General features: G+C 41.7%; 1 protein-coding gene across 13 annotated transcripts in view; it reads right to left on the bottom strand.

Annotated features, from left to right (window-relative positions):
* RNF113A (ring finger protein 113A) overlaps positions 1–16,617 on the bottom strand; it is a 511,139-nt gene that overhangs the window by 246,549 nt on the left and 247,973 nt on the right. For all 13 annotated transcript variants that reach the window (XR_006200724.1, XR_006200726.1, XR_006200725.1 and 10 more), the window contains one exon: positions 11,592–11,645. The gene's annotated coding sequence lies outside the window, so the exon portion shown is untranslated. The remainder of the gene's footprint in view (positions 1–11,591; positions 11,646–16,617) is intronic.

Genomic DNA, 16,617 nt, shown 5'->3' on the forward strand with positions numbered 1-16,617 from the left:
CTAAATTTCTCTTTGAGATGCACACAGAGTATGGCATATGCTTCTCTCCTAGTCTCTCTCACAGTCTATTATCCATTAAAGTTATTTACGCATATGCCTGTCTTCCACACTAAGTCCTTAGATTGGGAGGCCATGGAGCTTGATTTGTCTTTGTATCTCTAGCAGCATCCAGCATGCAAGGTCTGCAGTACCCTGTACTTCCCTTCTACACACATGCACAGACACACACACACACACACACACACACACACACACACACACAAACACAGTGATGGTTCACTCTTCTATGCTTCTTTATTCCTATACCTTTTGCTCCAAATGCCCTCACCTCTTATCCCCTCTACATGATAAAACTCTTCTCACCTTTCAATCCCAACAACACCTATTCCCCACTCATAACTCTCTGCAGGGCTCCACAGTCTATATGATAGTATGGTGAGTATCTCATGTACTAGAGTTCTTCCATACTCTCTGTCTTCCCTTCCTGATTGCAAAGTCCTTGAGGGACAAACCATATCTCCTACATCTTTCTATCCCTATGGCACCTGTCATAGATCTTCACTCAGTGGGTGCTCAAAAATATTTGTGAAGTTGAACTAACTTGAATGCTTAGGACCAGCTTTAAGAGTAAAAACTCTCTTGGGGCGCCTGGGTGGCGCAGTCGGTTAAGCGTCCGACTTCAGCCAGGTCACGATCTCGCGGTCCGTGAGTTCGAGCCCCGCGTCAGGCTCTGGGCTGATGGCTCGGAGCCTGGAGCCTGTTTCCGATTCTGTGTCTCCCTCTCTCTCTGCCCCTCCCCCGTTCATGCTCTGTCTCTCTCTGTCCCAAAAATAAATAAAAAACGTTGAAAAAAAAAATTAAAAAAAAAAAAAAAAAAAAAGAGTAAAAACTCTCTTTAAGCAATTACCCTGAAGTTCTCAGATAACTTGCCAGAAGAGTACTAAGTGCAATTTGCCTATTCATTTGTATATGTCACCCTAAGGTTCTGACACATGAAATTGAGTTGAAGACAAAGCATGAGCATCAATCGACAGCAAATCTGTTCCAAGAAATCCAATTCCATGTGGGTTGCATGGCCCAGTGGCAAAGTGAGAGAAGAAGGAAAAAGACCAAGGCTAACACTCATATAAATTCAAAGGCAACAGCTTAAGAAATACCACAAAATGAGCCACAAGTCAGTTTCCAGTAAATAATCATCAACCCTGCTAGGAGGAGGCCAAGATTGTACTCCATGGCAGGGCATCAAAGGGGCTCAGATGTCCCGAAGGATACATGTTGTGTGTCCTCATTGATGACATAGGCCTTCCTGGAGCAATGGCCTCTCTAGCCCACAGGTAACTTCAACTCTCACTTCTGAAAGGTCTTCAGGAAGAAGGGCATGATTCATTACCCAGAAATAGAAGCTGTTCCCCTTGTCTCCAAAGCATGATATTAACCTTCCATTTTAGTGTGCACTACAATTTAAAAAATCTCCCTCAAAGGCATTTAACAGCTGGACAGATGATTTTGTAATTCTTTACTCAAATGAAATGAAAAGGTTGTGTGAAGTCTTCGGATGGAATTTCCATCCCTTCCCTTTTTGTTTTATTAGATTAAAATGGTTTCAGTGTTTTTAGACAGGGTTCCTCTTAAGAAGATGCAAATTTATACCATCTTTCTGCATTCTTAGGATCACATGCTCTGCTTAAAATCCACACTCCACTTCAGTTACACACAAGTAATTCTTCCTGACCTAGATGGAATGGAATACTTATAGCAAATTGAGAATACAGATCAGCCTGAAAGCCAAGGAGAGAAAGCTAATGGTCTGCATGTCATTCCCACATACAAGATTCTTGGGGACTTTTTTTTTAATTGTGCCTCTTTTTAAAAGGAAAAATAAGCTGTTCTTTCATTTCTTATTACAGTCTAGGAAAGATCAGCACCTAAAGGGAGAGATTGCAATATTGAGAGACACATGTGGAAATCGCTTCCATGCTGGCAATTTCCTGAACTGCTTTCAAAAGCCCTTTTTTTGGCTTAAAGAGTCCATAGAGCCCTTTTAAGATTTTATACAAAGAAACTGATCAGTTTCATAATGTTGTGATGAAATTAGAGCCCATAGTGCTTAGCTGGAATGACTTTACACACAGTAGCCATCCTTCTCTTAGGGATGGGATGTAATTGTCTGGAGGAAAATCACCCCTCCAGAGGATTTAAAACAAGGCAGAAAGGGCACAGAGTAAGGACAGAGGCTTGCACCTCATTTGCAGTAATTTGAAGGTTTAAAGAACATATTCTGACTCCCTGATTGTGAGTCCTGTTTGATCCCTATACTCAGGGAAGTAATTTCAGTGAAGGAACGTCTGGTTTTCTCTCCTCTTATTTAATGGGAGCTAAATGCATTTGTATTCCCTGTATCCTGGAAGTTGTGTGGCCGAGGAGTCAATGCATGATGAATCCTGGATTTCCATGTAATTCTACATTTGACAAAACTGCTCATACTTTTCCCAATCCCAGAACTTTTTAGACCTGATGGCAAATAAATCCCACATCTGTTCTCTGGTTATAGAAAATCAAGTACAAATAGAAATAGACTTTTCTCCATTCAGAGGCTGGGTCTCCTTACCTACAATTGCCCTCTGGTATGGAGAAGAAACACATTTTTGTTTTGGTGACTGTTACCAGTTCCCTTCACTTAGAGTGACCAGCATTAAGCATTTTTGCTCATCTGTGAGGAACTTCCTTCTGAGTGCATGAAAAAAGATAGGAATCTCTGGGGCACCTGGGTGGCTCAGTTGGTTAAGCACCCGACTTTGGCTCAGGCCGTGATCTCATGGTTTGTGAGTTTCAACCCTGCATCAAGCTCTCTGCTATCAGCACAGAGCCCACTTCAGATCTTCTGTCTCTCTCTCTCTCTCTCTCTCTCTGCCCCTCCCCTGCTCGTGGTCTCTCTGTCTCTTTCCCTCTCTTTCAAAAATAAATAAACATTTTAAAAAATATAGGAATTTCTGTCAAAAGGGTGACGTGTGCATTAGCCATTGAGACTTTCAAGTCTCATGAAGTAAGTCATGGCCGCATATGACCTTCATGGGCCTTGGGGACACTTTTGCCTTCCTCCATAAACAAAAACTATTAAAGGTTGTATTTTACAACTGCATTGTTATAAAATGCATTTATTAATACTATGTATTTTAAAACTTCCTTCACTCTAAAAGTTTACCTTTTTCCTTCTGGCATAGAAAGAAATTAAGATATTTTCATGGGTCTTTAAAAGTATCGTGCACCCTAGGCTCTGTATGTACTGTGTCTACTGGGTAAGTCAGACCTGATAGCAAATACTTGTTACCACTTGGATGGTTCTGATTCTCAAATCCTATCCCTGGGTTTGGCTGAGGGGCCTTGACTTTTCTTGGTGGAAGATAACAGGATTTGGACTTCCTAACCTCTATTAATCTCATTGACTCTTCCCCTAACCCGGTGGAATGGGCATTATTATACCTATTATCCACAAACGCAGAGATTTTTAAGTGATGTCCCAAATCGCCTCATCTGGTAATTGACAGCATTTCTTGGGAAAGGGAGGGGAACGAAGGAGGACAAAGAATTATCTATTACCCACTATTAGATGTTTCATGCACAATCCACCATTTGACATCCGCAAGCCCTGTGGAGAGACACCTGAATCACCCACCCAAGCCAGTCAGCTGATGGAGAGTGTGGACAGGAAGGAGGGCAAAGGTGTCCCTAGGAAAAGTCAGAAACACCTAAAGTCAGAAAAAGTCCAAAGGGTAGGAGCAAAATGCTCAGGCCTTCAAGACTGTCAGAAAATGCAGTGAAATAGGAGCCTGAGGGAAACGAGAAAGGTGATGACCTGTTGCTGCAAACAGGGCAGCATGTCCAAGGCCCATGTCCACCCTACTTGTCACAAAGGTACAAAGGGGAAGTTAGATATCACTCCTATTTTGCAGCTGAAGAAACTGAGGCACAAAGTGCTTAGGTAGTCTCAGGTCACACAGCCAAGAAGGAGCAAAACTTCATTTGACCCCTAAGGCCATGTTCACTCACAGAAAAGACATCTTTATAGAGGCCAGTCTCCATTCTGAACTTGCCAATGGCAGCCTAAGAAGATATTCCATTCTTTGGCATTTTCATCCTGAGCAAGCCATTGCCTAAAAATTTGCCAGCTTGGCTTCTACCCGTTTGAAGGATTATGTACATCCCCAATATAATGCTTGTGTATCAAACTCATAAGAAAGCATGCCACAGCATAGGTCTTGCCAACATTCTATGCTCAATGCATACACAGAAGCTATGGAGAAAGGTACATTTTCCCCTTTACATCTTTTCAAAGAAAAGCTTGGGAGAAAATGGAGTCCTAAAGAGGCAGAGAAACCTGACCATTCAGTCTGTAGTAAAGAGAGAAAAGGAGCCTAGGGCATTTTAAGTCATCTATGTATTATGTGTTTGACATTTCCCAATCAATGGAGGCCCTTGGGGTCCCCATTTCTGTCAAAGGAACTAGCTCTAATACCAGCTGCAGGGAAACTATCTGAATGAGAGTCCATTTCAGCTGCCTCCCTCCAGCCACCTTTTCTGAGTCCTAGTGGCTTGCTGCCTGCTCACAGCACAAAAAAAGGGGTGGGGGATGGACTGCAGGAGTGGTGATTAGGACAGGCTGGCCAGAGAGGACAGCCATGCAGAGCCATCGCACAAAAACTAACCATATAAGGTCTCTTCCATTCCTGCCAACAACCGAGTTCAGTAATGAAATCCAGTTCGCTGGGTTTGTTTCCTAAAAATCTTTATTACTTTTATAGAACTTAAAAAATCCATTTCACCAAAATCTACATCCAGCCTACACCTATTCATTTATGCAGTTTTCCTAAGGGTCGCATACATGCCTGCAGTGACTTTCATGAGAGTTTCATAACCATCCAGGAATGTATCACCTGATTAATTCAATCATCTAACGTGCAAACCCAAGCAGCAAGAGGCCTTTTATCAAATGTCCACACACTAACTCAGCTAACATGCTAAATGATCTAGCTTAATCACTTGAGAGCTAGGTCACATTTGTAAATGCACAGATGTATTTTTCACAAATCAAACAATTTCCTGGAGCCTGGTTAGAACTTTCCTTAAGAGCCAAAAGAAGACACAAAGCAGAGTTCCCAGCTGCTTTCAGGAGGAGAAGTGGGTTCCAGTCTGTGTGAAAGGGCTCCTTTTCTGGCTGTGATTGCTCATTGAATGGGGTTTCGGTAGGAAGCTAAGAGGAGAACCTGCACTGCCACTACGATGCTAATGATGAGAGTTTTGGTGCATCCTCCCCGAAGACCCCCACAAGACTTTACCAAGTTTGTCCTGGCTTAGTCCCCTGTCGCCATGAAGGACAGAGCCTAAGTAGTCCCACAAACCAGACTTTACAGCTCCCCTAAAACCCAATGTTCATTTACTTAAGCATTTATTATACATCTGCTAGCATATGTACATCTCGGCTCTGGCATTTGATCACAAATACAGGCTGGGAACACTTTACAGCACTAACATCCACATAAAATAGTGTGGAGTCCACCGCCACTAAGAAGATCTGTATAGAGTCTTCTCAAGGCAGTTGGCCCACATATGCTCCACACTCCTGACACTGTGTTTACTAGATGTTCAACTTGGGATACAAATTCTAAAGGCCATCCAATGCCACATTCACATTTGAGAAGAAAAGTTTGTGTGCGGGTGTAAGCGTGTGTGTGTATCTGCACTCATGAATTTTTGGGGAATGAGGGGGAATGGAAGTCATAGTTGACAACATATGAAACCTTTAGATGTGTCACAGCTGCTCCAACTGGCATTCATCCCCTGAGCAAGGAATTCTAGAACATCACATTTGTAAGGAGTCCGTTTTCACAGTGCACTTCAGCATCTCGGAGTGCTCTCTTGGAGAGCAAAGTCAATCCTAGGTCACCATTTCAATGTAGTTTCCTTTGTACTAAATCCTACTTTCAAGAAAATTCTTGCCATGGTTCACTGGTGTTTAACCTATCATATAATATCCAGGTTTACTGTGTTAGAAGAAGCAGAACAGTATTAAGCTTTTCCCACAAGCCTGTGATTGCATTTGACCTAGTAACCTGTATTAGATTAACATTTATTCTACAACCGCACAGCAAGCCTTGCACCTTGGTGAGCTGCAGTTTATAGAGGACACTAACCATTTTTACAAGTGGAGCAGGAAAAGGGAATTGAATCTGAGGGAGTAATTCCAAGCAAGTATGTTGCTGCAGCAGTTAAATTGTTTATACGAGGAGTAGGGGAATTACTTCTGACTGACCTCTCTTTTTATCTGCTTAAAAGACAAAGTGCAGGTCTCCATCGCTGGGGCAAACTCTGGGGAATGCAGCCTTAAAATGTATGGGAGCCATAAGGCTCCGCCAATCCACCAATAAGGAGCAGCTTCAAAGGCAAAGCAGAGCAGGAATGTAAACAAAGTAGAGTCACTGGAATGAGGACATTTTAACAGTAGCCAGGGTTCAAATGTCCTCCCATAACCCCCGCGGCAGACCCTCCAGGTCAGGTGAGACAGAAGTGAAACACAAGTTCAGAATGAGAACAGGCTTTTCCATCACGGATATTTTGATGGAATGGCCTCTTGATTTTCCTTGGCCACAGCTCAGTGTGCGGCGGATTCATTAAGGAACAAGTCAGGCTTTGAGGGAGGCTGAGAATGGCAATAAGGGATCGGTGGAGGCATCTGTTTGGGACTAAAAAAATAAAAAATAATTTTTTTAAAGGCTGAATCCATGAGGAAGCAATTACCAGGAAATCAAAATCAGAACTGTCTGAGCATCCACCCAACATAACAATGGGAGGAGGTCACCCTACATTATACAGTATCATGTAATGAAATCCAATTTATTCTTTCAGTGAATGCCAGATTCACCAACAGGTCCGCGGTGATGGCTGGGGAGTGTCCCTCCTAATGGAGTCTGAGGGGAAGCTGTATCTAAATGATAGACCCCTCCAAGAAAGTCCAATTGTTCCTTGAAATGAAGCAAGCAACACAGCAATAGAAAAGAGCAAGAGCAATGTCCTTACACTTGAAAATCACACAAAAAGAGTGCTAATGTACTTCACATCCATGCAGCCATATTCCCTCCCACAGAACAAGATGTGATATGATTATTTCACAATTTCAGCAATTCTTTGTCTCCTTCACTTGGTCACTATGTCTCTTAATTTGTGATGGAATCCTCCAGAAGTTTCTGGGTACTCATTAGAATCGCCTTTAGAAAATAGCTTATTAAAAATACAATTGCCCAGCCTCTTGTCCAGACACTGAATCAGAGATAACTGGCATGAGGCACCATCTGTCTCTAGGATTAACCACTTCCCTCAGTGATTCTGATGAACCCTCTCGACCAAGGTCCAATGTTCTAGAACACACAGAATGTGAAAAAGTTTCCAAATGAGGGTCTGGTAAAGACATATCAACCAGAGCTTGGTCACAGCTATTTAGACTCAGCAGCACAGCAAAAGCTGACCCTGTTCTATTTGGGAATCAGCTCAATTAAAGGTTGATGGAAGATTCGCTCCTGCACCACAATCAATAGGTGCAATTCTGCAGCTGTCAATGTCACGTGGTAACTTGGCTCTGGGGCTGCCAGCCCTCCATGATTTTCCTTCCCATTGTCTGTGGAGGGAGGTGGAAGCTGAAGATTTAGTGTGTAAAGCTGTCACTCCTTGGGCACCCTCGCCTCCTAAATTTGGGATCTGGTGGGTGTTTGTAAGCTACTTCATTCAGAACAACAGGAAGGTACTTCTTGACTTCTCTAAAAAAAAGCATGAATAACTTCTATAGCCAGACAACCCAGGGAGGCTGTGTGTTGTTTTGTTTTGTTTTGTTTTTTGAGGAGCAAGAGTAAGGATAGGTAGTGGGGTTGACGGAAGGAGAGAAGAGAGAAACAAACAAGGTGCACCTGGGAATTTTAAAAATCAGCAATGAGTGAGTTGTCAGGTGGGGATAAGAATGGAATCTGCCCTCGGGATGCCACCTACCAACAGGCCTGAACACAGAGAGAAAACTGTCCAGCTGAAGCAATGCCTGTCAATAAGATGATCACTAGGATGAAAAATCAGTGTGTGCAAATGCCCTACTTTTAAGCCCCTCTACTCAAGTAGGCAAACAGGGAAGATTCCAGACAGCCCAAGGAGACAGCTAAATGTGAAGGATGTAATGTGATCCCCATTCCTTCCCTCACCTGCTGCTACAGATCCTTAGCCTCATTCTCCCGCCTCGGGTGTTCAGAGCAAGAAAAGGAGAGAAAAGAAGGTGCTTCTTAAGAGACAGATAATCCTGCAGCCAGCAGGCTAAGGGGCTCTTTCACCCACATTCATCTTAATCCCAGGCATTAATTCTATAGGTAACCTTACTCCTGTTAGCTTACCCTTGGGGGGGAAAATGTGAGGCTGGCGGTAAAAAAACATGAACATTGATGGTAGCTTTTAAACACAAATCTCTACAGTTACGTCATTTCAAAGTCATGGTAACAATGAAGTACACATATGTGCCACAAACAGGTAATATAGGTAAATGTTCATGCACACCTGTACTTGCATATATAATCTTTTACCCAGCTATATCCATCCTTACATAATTATGAGGTAGGTTAAGTGATAATGGTGGTATGACAATGAAGTGCAGAATATCTCAGATTCAAACTGGAAAACACTTTACAAGATTACTTTCCTCAACCCCTTCATTTTACAGAAGAGGAAACTGAGCCTAAAGAAGCAGGAAGAAATTTGCCCAAGGCTGCACACCACCCCCTAGCAATGGAGTCTGGGCTGGACCCCTCTCCTTTCTCTCTGTCTGGTGTTCTTTCCATGTACCACACTGACTCCACAAGGAAAAGGGATGGAAAACATGGACTCTAATGTCATACTGTCAGTATCAGGGTGAGTCATAAAGCATCCAGAGGAGCCTCTCTATATGGTGTGCAGAATTTCAAGTTGTCTGCTGTGTATAATGTGTCCATTTAGCCAGAGTCTCTAGTATTAATTACCTCTGTGAGATACAATATGGTATCATGCAGCTTTGGAATCTGTACCCTTCATTAACCGTTTCCCCATTAACCTTGACTGGAATCACATTCCCACTCTAACCGGTAAGATGTGTTCTATTTGTAAGCACTCCCATTTTCTCTTTGAAACCATTCTCATATTCTTATTTCATTGTAAATGGTCCTACTTGCAATAAAGTGCCATTGAACGTATTTACTATTTGCTGCTTAATTTTGTCCTCTTGGAAGGAGACCGATGTCAGTTCCAACAGTAGTTAATATACCTTTGAGCACACACTGTGACCTTTCTCCTGCTCATGCCTGACTTCATTCTCAGATCTCATTAAACAGCAGAAATTATCTTCAGAAAGAGCAAAACCAGAAATGTGCAGGTTTTGTGCTCAGCTATAGAGAAGAATTTGATTTAAATGGCCCCACAATGGCACGCATGTAGAAAATAAAAGAGGATGAAACTTCCAGCTAAAATGGACTATTCTCTCAACAAGCTAGACAGTATTACACATACTTACCTGGAAATAAAGAGGATTTGAATTATTTTGTGTACCTGAGTGCCTTAACACGTGTGTTGCAATATGGGAAGCCCCCTCTCAATATACAAGCTTGTCACTAGGTGTTCTGAGGTAGGAATGAGCCTCTGGGAATAGTCAACCCACTAAAAAAACCCTGAGGGAGTCAGGCAGAGGAAAGGCAATTTTTTTTTTTTTTTTTTGATGAGTAGAGGAAGAAGGTTATACATTAGAAAAGAATAAGGAATTGAGTCAGATCTCAAGAAAATCAGATCCAGGTAAGACATTGCAGAGTCCCTGAATCTGTGGTTCCCCAAATACCACCAGTGGGAAAAGGTAACTCTAAGAGCAAACAATGAAAACCTAAGATGGAGGTGAGTTGGGAGAGGGAGTAGGCCAAAGAAAAGTTTACCTACAGCCAACCTTGCCCTTGGACATAGACCCCGTGCTAAGAACAGAGGATAGGACCAGAAATTTGTCCCCAGAGTAATTAAGCCTCAAGCTCTTCCAAGCCTCAGACTGACTGAATTCTCTTCACCATGAACCCTGCTACCCCTTTGGTGACTTCAACATAGATGATTCTTCCAAGCCTCAGCCCTCTCAATTCCTTGACCTCTGGCTGCTAAGGATCATTTCCTCCTATCCACCAATGCTTATACCTAGACTACTGATTCTCAGCACTGGCCATACATCTGAATTATCTGAGATAGTTTTTTTAAATTATAATTCCCAGGTCCCACACCAGACCAATTACAGTCAGAATCTCTAGAGCTGAAGCCAGTCACCAGTATTTTTTTACAAGCTCCCCTGGAAATTCTGATTAAAGGCTGGGGCTGAGAACCAATGACCTGAATATTGTTATTATCAACAACTGCATCAGTCACAAATTCTCTATTTTAAGCTCTCTATTCTCTGAGGATAGTCCCCAATTTCTCACTCACTCATTCTAGTACCCCAAACCCCAAATTCCTTGACTCCATAGGGATTTCCCAACAACAGATTCTTCCACTTTTTGGATCTATCTGCCCTGCTCATGCCCTCATTTCTCTCTTTACTTAGCTTAGAGACCTCTTTTCATTATCTCTCCCTTGCACATACCCACAAATACCATGTTCCTTTCTCCTCTGCTAGGTTTGCCTGACCACACACACCCAAAACCAGGTTTGCATCAGTCAGTAATTCACCAAGAAAGCAGTCAGGAATTCACCAGGAACAAAGAGAAGGCAAATGAAGAGAATTTCATAACATGACTATTTTCAAAAGTATAGGCAAGTGAAGGGAAAACAATAAGTAATAAGGAAGCACCTAAGGCCAACAGCAGGCAGAAGCAGTTACCAGCTCTAGACTTGAAGAAATGAGGAGAAGGGGTGGTTTCTGGGACCTAAAAAGAGCTACAGCTACGAGAGGGTTGCTAGATAGGAGCTGGGACCTTCACAGAGGGAATTCGCCATGCCTGCCAGGGGCCAATAGGGAGCGAGTGGGAGTACCTCACTGCCTCCTGCCTTCCAATCTGTTTCCTGTGTCTGCCATCAGCCAAAATCCAGAGACCAAGGAATCCATGGAGTCATTCATAAATGGCAGCCTCCTAGATGAATATTTGCCCGCCTCTCAGAAAAACAAATACTAATAGTGGCAGTATCAATTAATACCATTAGACCAGGGGCTACCAGGCTTCACCTTCTGGACACTATACCTCTCAGCCTTGGCCATTTACTTCTACGATGAAAATGTGTTTGCAGAGTCCAACTAGTAGCATGGTCATTCATACTTCGTTAAACACCCAGCAGAATCAGCCAGTTGTACCCCCCAATATTCATGCTTCTATTACTTTTTGAAATAGAGCCAACTATTTGTATCTGGGCACATGACATAGAAGAAAGACTGCATTTTCAGTCTTTCTTCCCTGAAGCTATACATGGCCATGTAACCAAACTCTAGACAAGACCATGTGAATGGAAGTGATGCATTCACTTCCAGGCTGTGGTCCTAAATGATCAACACCCCTTCCCTCTTTCCCCCATCCACTTACCTGGATCATGGATGTAGGGGAGCCATTTAGGATCATTCATATAAGGGCAACACCCTAAAGATGGAGGGAAAAAAATAGAAAGTGTTAGGTCTTTGGACAATCTTGTGAAACAGAGCTCCACACCAGCCCTTGACCCTCCTGCTTCCAGACTATTACATGAGAGAAAAATAAAGTCTGTCTTATTTAAGCCACTTTTGTTTAGAATCTCTATTTTATGTAGGTGAACATTTATCCTAACTAATCCAATAACCAAGATCAAATCAGAAGAGCAGCCACCTCAACCTAACTAGTCCTCCAGACAAAAAAACTCAGTCCTAAAATCAGTCATCTCAGTGGGTGAATATAGTCCCAAGGCAACTCCTGGAACCTACTACCTTCTAGCAATCAAAACCTAACCCTTACTTCTCATCTTAAAGGGGGGAGCCACTGAAAAAGTCAGGTGCAGACAAACGTGCAACCCTAGCTCCCCCTCTGTTCTGTCTCTGAATACTCTACAGGCACCACTGGGGCTATCTACTTCCAGAGCCAGTAGTCACGGCCAGGCCACAATACCCCACACTCAGGGAGGGCCTTGGAATATGCTAAGCTCTGGTGAGGAGACTTCTAAAGGTGGCAGCTGAAACAAACTAGGGTCCCTGCTTCCAACTATGCACATCCGCTATGCAGGCTGCAAAATGGCCATATCACTTCCCCACACTTCATATACCCACCCAACCCCAACCCCGGTCCCAGGCCCTACTCCTCCCGCACATTCTCTCAGATACTGCCTCCAGATAAGATCTGTTTCAGAGAGGAGGTGACCAGGGAAATGCAATACATTTTAATGGAATTTTAGCAAGTTTCAAAGTAATTATAATATGCCTTATAAAAATAATATTTACAAAACCTTTGTAGCCATCTTTGGTAATTTCCTATACATACCATGTAGTTTTCACAGGCCTATTCATTTGTTCATTTGAAATTTCAACCAGATGCAATGCCCCAGAATGGGTGTAGGTATGTACCTAGACACTCAATCATTCTGTCAAAAAGGTAAAAGAAAGCTCCCAGGCTGAACATAAAGACTGGTGATCAGCCACCCTTCTATGACCTGACTTACCCCTCCCTGAACCCTGTTCACACCCACCTTGGAAGATTAGAGGAAGTTAGAGCTGCAAGAAATTTTGCTGGGTTTCCTTGCAGCAACGGTATCCTTAATGAAAATGAGATTTCATGTGGAATCTTCATGTTTGAGACAAATAGGAGCAGAAATTCACTAGAATATACTTATTTAATGAGTTCATATATGCCATGTATATGTAGTATAAAGTATATTGCTGACCACTCTGAGACTGATTTGATGAATATAAAAATTTGGAATAATCACAATTGTATATAATCCTCAGTATCCAATTTATTATTTCATTTTGGTTTACTCGCACAGTATTTAGAAAATACAGATTCTGGTTAAGTAGTTGCAAGTGGCAATAGTTTTGTATTGCTTTGTTTCAGAACAACCTGCCCTTACAGCCTGGGTTTCTGTCCAACTAAATTCATCCAGAAGCTTGCAAGAAAAGTAGTAGGAAATATCTGTTTCAAAGTTGAATTGTTAGTAACACCTAATAAATTCTTGCATTTCTAATCATAAAGTCAAAAAGGAAACATTCATTCTGGCTCTAAAGTGATGATTTCAAGATGTGAGAGAGTCACTTGTGGGTGTACAGACAAGTTTTATGCCATGAGGAGAACAAATGCAAATAAGCTTGATGTAGCACTTAACTGAGCAGGTGCAAATGTACTGTGTTCACAAACGCACTTGTGTAATTTTCTATCAGTGGAGACGTGGAGCAATCATGTCAACATTTAAGAGAGACAGACAGACAGACCAGTGCAGAATATCAATATCTCTCATCAAATATGTACATCCAGATGGCAGGATTTTACTCTGATGTTCATTCCAAGTAAGTTAACCTAGCAGCACATTTTAATATGCTGGTGTTTTTAGATATGTTAAAACGTGAAATAAAACAAGCCTGAATGTGTGTTATTTTTATTACAGTGTTTTAAAATAGTTAAAATATATTCTCCAAGGGAAAGTCAAATAAAAAGATTGCAAAACTACTAAAACTCGTCTGTGGAGTCCTCTAGGCTCCCATGGAACTGAGTCTGAGAATGATTTATGAGGTGTACATAAGACTTAGTCAAAGTGTGGTCAGGGCTGGTTTCTTCTAAGGCCTCTCTCCTTGACTTGCAGCAGGCCACCTTTTCCCTGTGTCCTCATATGGTCTTTCTTTGTGTGTCCATATCCTGATCTCTTCTACTTACAAGGATACCACTTATATTGGATTACAGCCCACCCATATAACCACATCTTACTTTAATTACCACTTTCAAGGCCCTATCTCTAAATACAGTCACATTCTGAGGTGCTGGGATTTAAGGCTTCAACATATGAATTTGGGGGATACAATTTACCCCATAACAGGCATAATGGTCAGTTGAGTTGTCAAGTTCCCTTAAGGGGTTCAGAATATGAGAACCAAGATAGCAGCACCTGTCAGACACATGATCTTTCAGTACTCCTCCTCCATCCCACTCCAGCATGATCTTGGACACTCCAAAGGAAAGGCTGAAACTACATTTAAACACCTCTTCACTTTAAATACACTATATTTTTGTGTAGATTAGAGATGCGGAGTCACCAAAAAGACATGTAGATTTGAAAAGAGGAGGATACATTTTGGTACTTTTGGTTTTCTAAATTAGCACTCTAGGTTTAAATATGAAAACAAAACACACACAAAAAAACTTAGTTGAAGATTAAGGAGGGTGGATTTGGGAAGTTCCAAACCACCTGAATACTCACAGATTGGATAGTTTGATAATCCACATAAACTCAGATTTAGAATTTATGAAAAGTTAGGCTTTTGAAATCAGCTCTGATGAACAAAACTTAATTTCATTATTAAACAGAGCTTTTATTAGTGAATAAAAAGGACAAAGGATCCCCTTATAAAAACAGAGGGCAATAACATATGTATAAGTAGAAAGGAATATGAATGGCTAATTTATACATAAATGGTGTTCAATATCATTCATCAATCAAATGCAAGATTAAAATAAGATACTGTTTTCTATTCATCACTGACAAAAAGATTAAAATATTTAATAATATGCAGTGTTACAAAAGGTATAAGATAGAACACACAGTTGATAAAAGTAAATTGAGAAGGGAAATTTTGCAGCATTTTTCATCTAGAATTAGCAGAAAAGCTTCTAACATTTTCTGCACTAGAGAAAGAAAAGATTTGTGGCCAAATGTTGAGATTCATCTGGTCAAGGCTCTAGAATAATAGATGTTCAAAACCCATCTCTTCTCACAAAATAAGGCTTCTCACAAAAAAAGAATCTTTAAGATGGAAGTATATTTATTTATAACATACTTTCTCTAATCTTTTAGATGTTCTTAATCCCAAGCCAGTCAATAAGAAGAATCTTAGCTCTCCTCATCTACAACCAAGTATGGCATTTCTTCCTTTCAACCAAGTCTGGCATTTTTTCCTTCCAAATTCTACCAGAACAAACTTACCCCCCAACCCTGACTCACAACAGCCCATTTTATACCACACTCAGTCTCTGCCAGTACAGCTACAGCTCATTCCCCTGCTCTACCTTAGGTTGTACTTCCCTAATCCACCATTTGCATCATGTTACTTCTTGCTTAAGAACCTTCAATGACAGGAGCTCCTGGGTGGCTCAGTTGGTTAAGTGTCCGACATCAGCTAAGATCATGATCTCATGGTCCGTGAGTTCGAGCCCTGCATCGGGCTCTGTGCTGACAGATCAGAGCCTGGAGCCTGCTTCAGATTCTGTGTCCCCCCCTCTCTCTCTGAGCCTCCCCCATTCATGCTCTGTCTCTCTCTGTCTCAAAAACAAATAAACATTAAATAAAATTTTTAAAAAAGAACCTTCAATGACTACTCATTACCTATTTCATCTCTTCCAGACCTCTCAAGGGGCTTAGTAATATGGGCCCTCCAAACATTATTTCCTATTCTTTCTTTCAATACCTCTTCCAATCTAATTAGTCACATCTCACTTTTACCTAAAATCTATGCTCATCTCCACCTCTATGCCTTTGATGTTACAGTTTCTCCCACCTGTAACTCCCTCCCTCCTGCCTTCCCAAATGCTACTTGCCTTCCAATAATAATTCTAAAAAGGAATTGATTTTTACTGAGTATTTTTTAGTGTTTTTTTCATGGTCCACGATTTCCCATGGCAAACATCACAAACCCTTCCATTCAATCAAATATTCACTGAATTGGTTTCTCACTTGGAATCCTGTGACATGCCAAACATTCTGATAGACACTTGTGATAGAGACAGAAGTGGACTCGATGTGAACCCTGATAGATGGAGAAGTAGAAGAAAGGCACCAGAGGCAGAAGGAACAGCGTGAGCAAAGGCATAGGGCCATAGGTGTGGCCTATGCAGAAAATAACATCTGATGAAGATTCAGGATGGAAATGGGTCACATGGGAGATAAATATTCTCACATGCAGTCAGTGTATATTCCTCAAGTCACTATAACAGACATGCTGACACATGTCATTAGAGGGACATATGCTTGAATTAAGTTGTGAACTCCCAGAATTAGACTCTCATAGGTTTCCTCCCATACCATCTTTCTCTGGTTTCAGTTGGGGAAGGTACTCAGATTTCCTTCAATAATTAATATGACTCTAAGATTTCATTAACAATAACAACAAAACACTCAGGAACTATTCATATGAGGGTTAAGGTTCAAGCAAGGCAGAACCAATCATGGGCTAGGGCTTAGAGAAGGGAGGGCAGAGCAAGGAGGCTGGTAGAGTTAGGAGTGACTAGTGCTCCAAATGAGGTATGTCCTCACTTGGGAAAGGGGCGAGCCAAGTATGGGACAGGAGGTTTTATACCACGGTGGCACCTTCATCCAGGGGGTTTCAAAACTTCATGCAGGTACTGTTGACTGGACAACTTGTCAATTCCTATACCCCTGCCCTGA

Source organism: Panthera leo, chromosome A3, assembly GCF_018350215.1.
Source record: "Panthera leo isolate Ple1 chromosome A3, P.leo_Ple1_pat1.1, whole genome shotgun sequence".
Classification (NCBI taxonomy): domain Eukaryota; kingdom Metazoa; phylum Chordata; class Mammalia; order Carnivora; family Felidae; genus Panthera; species Panthera leo.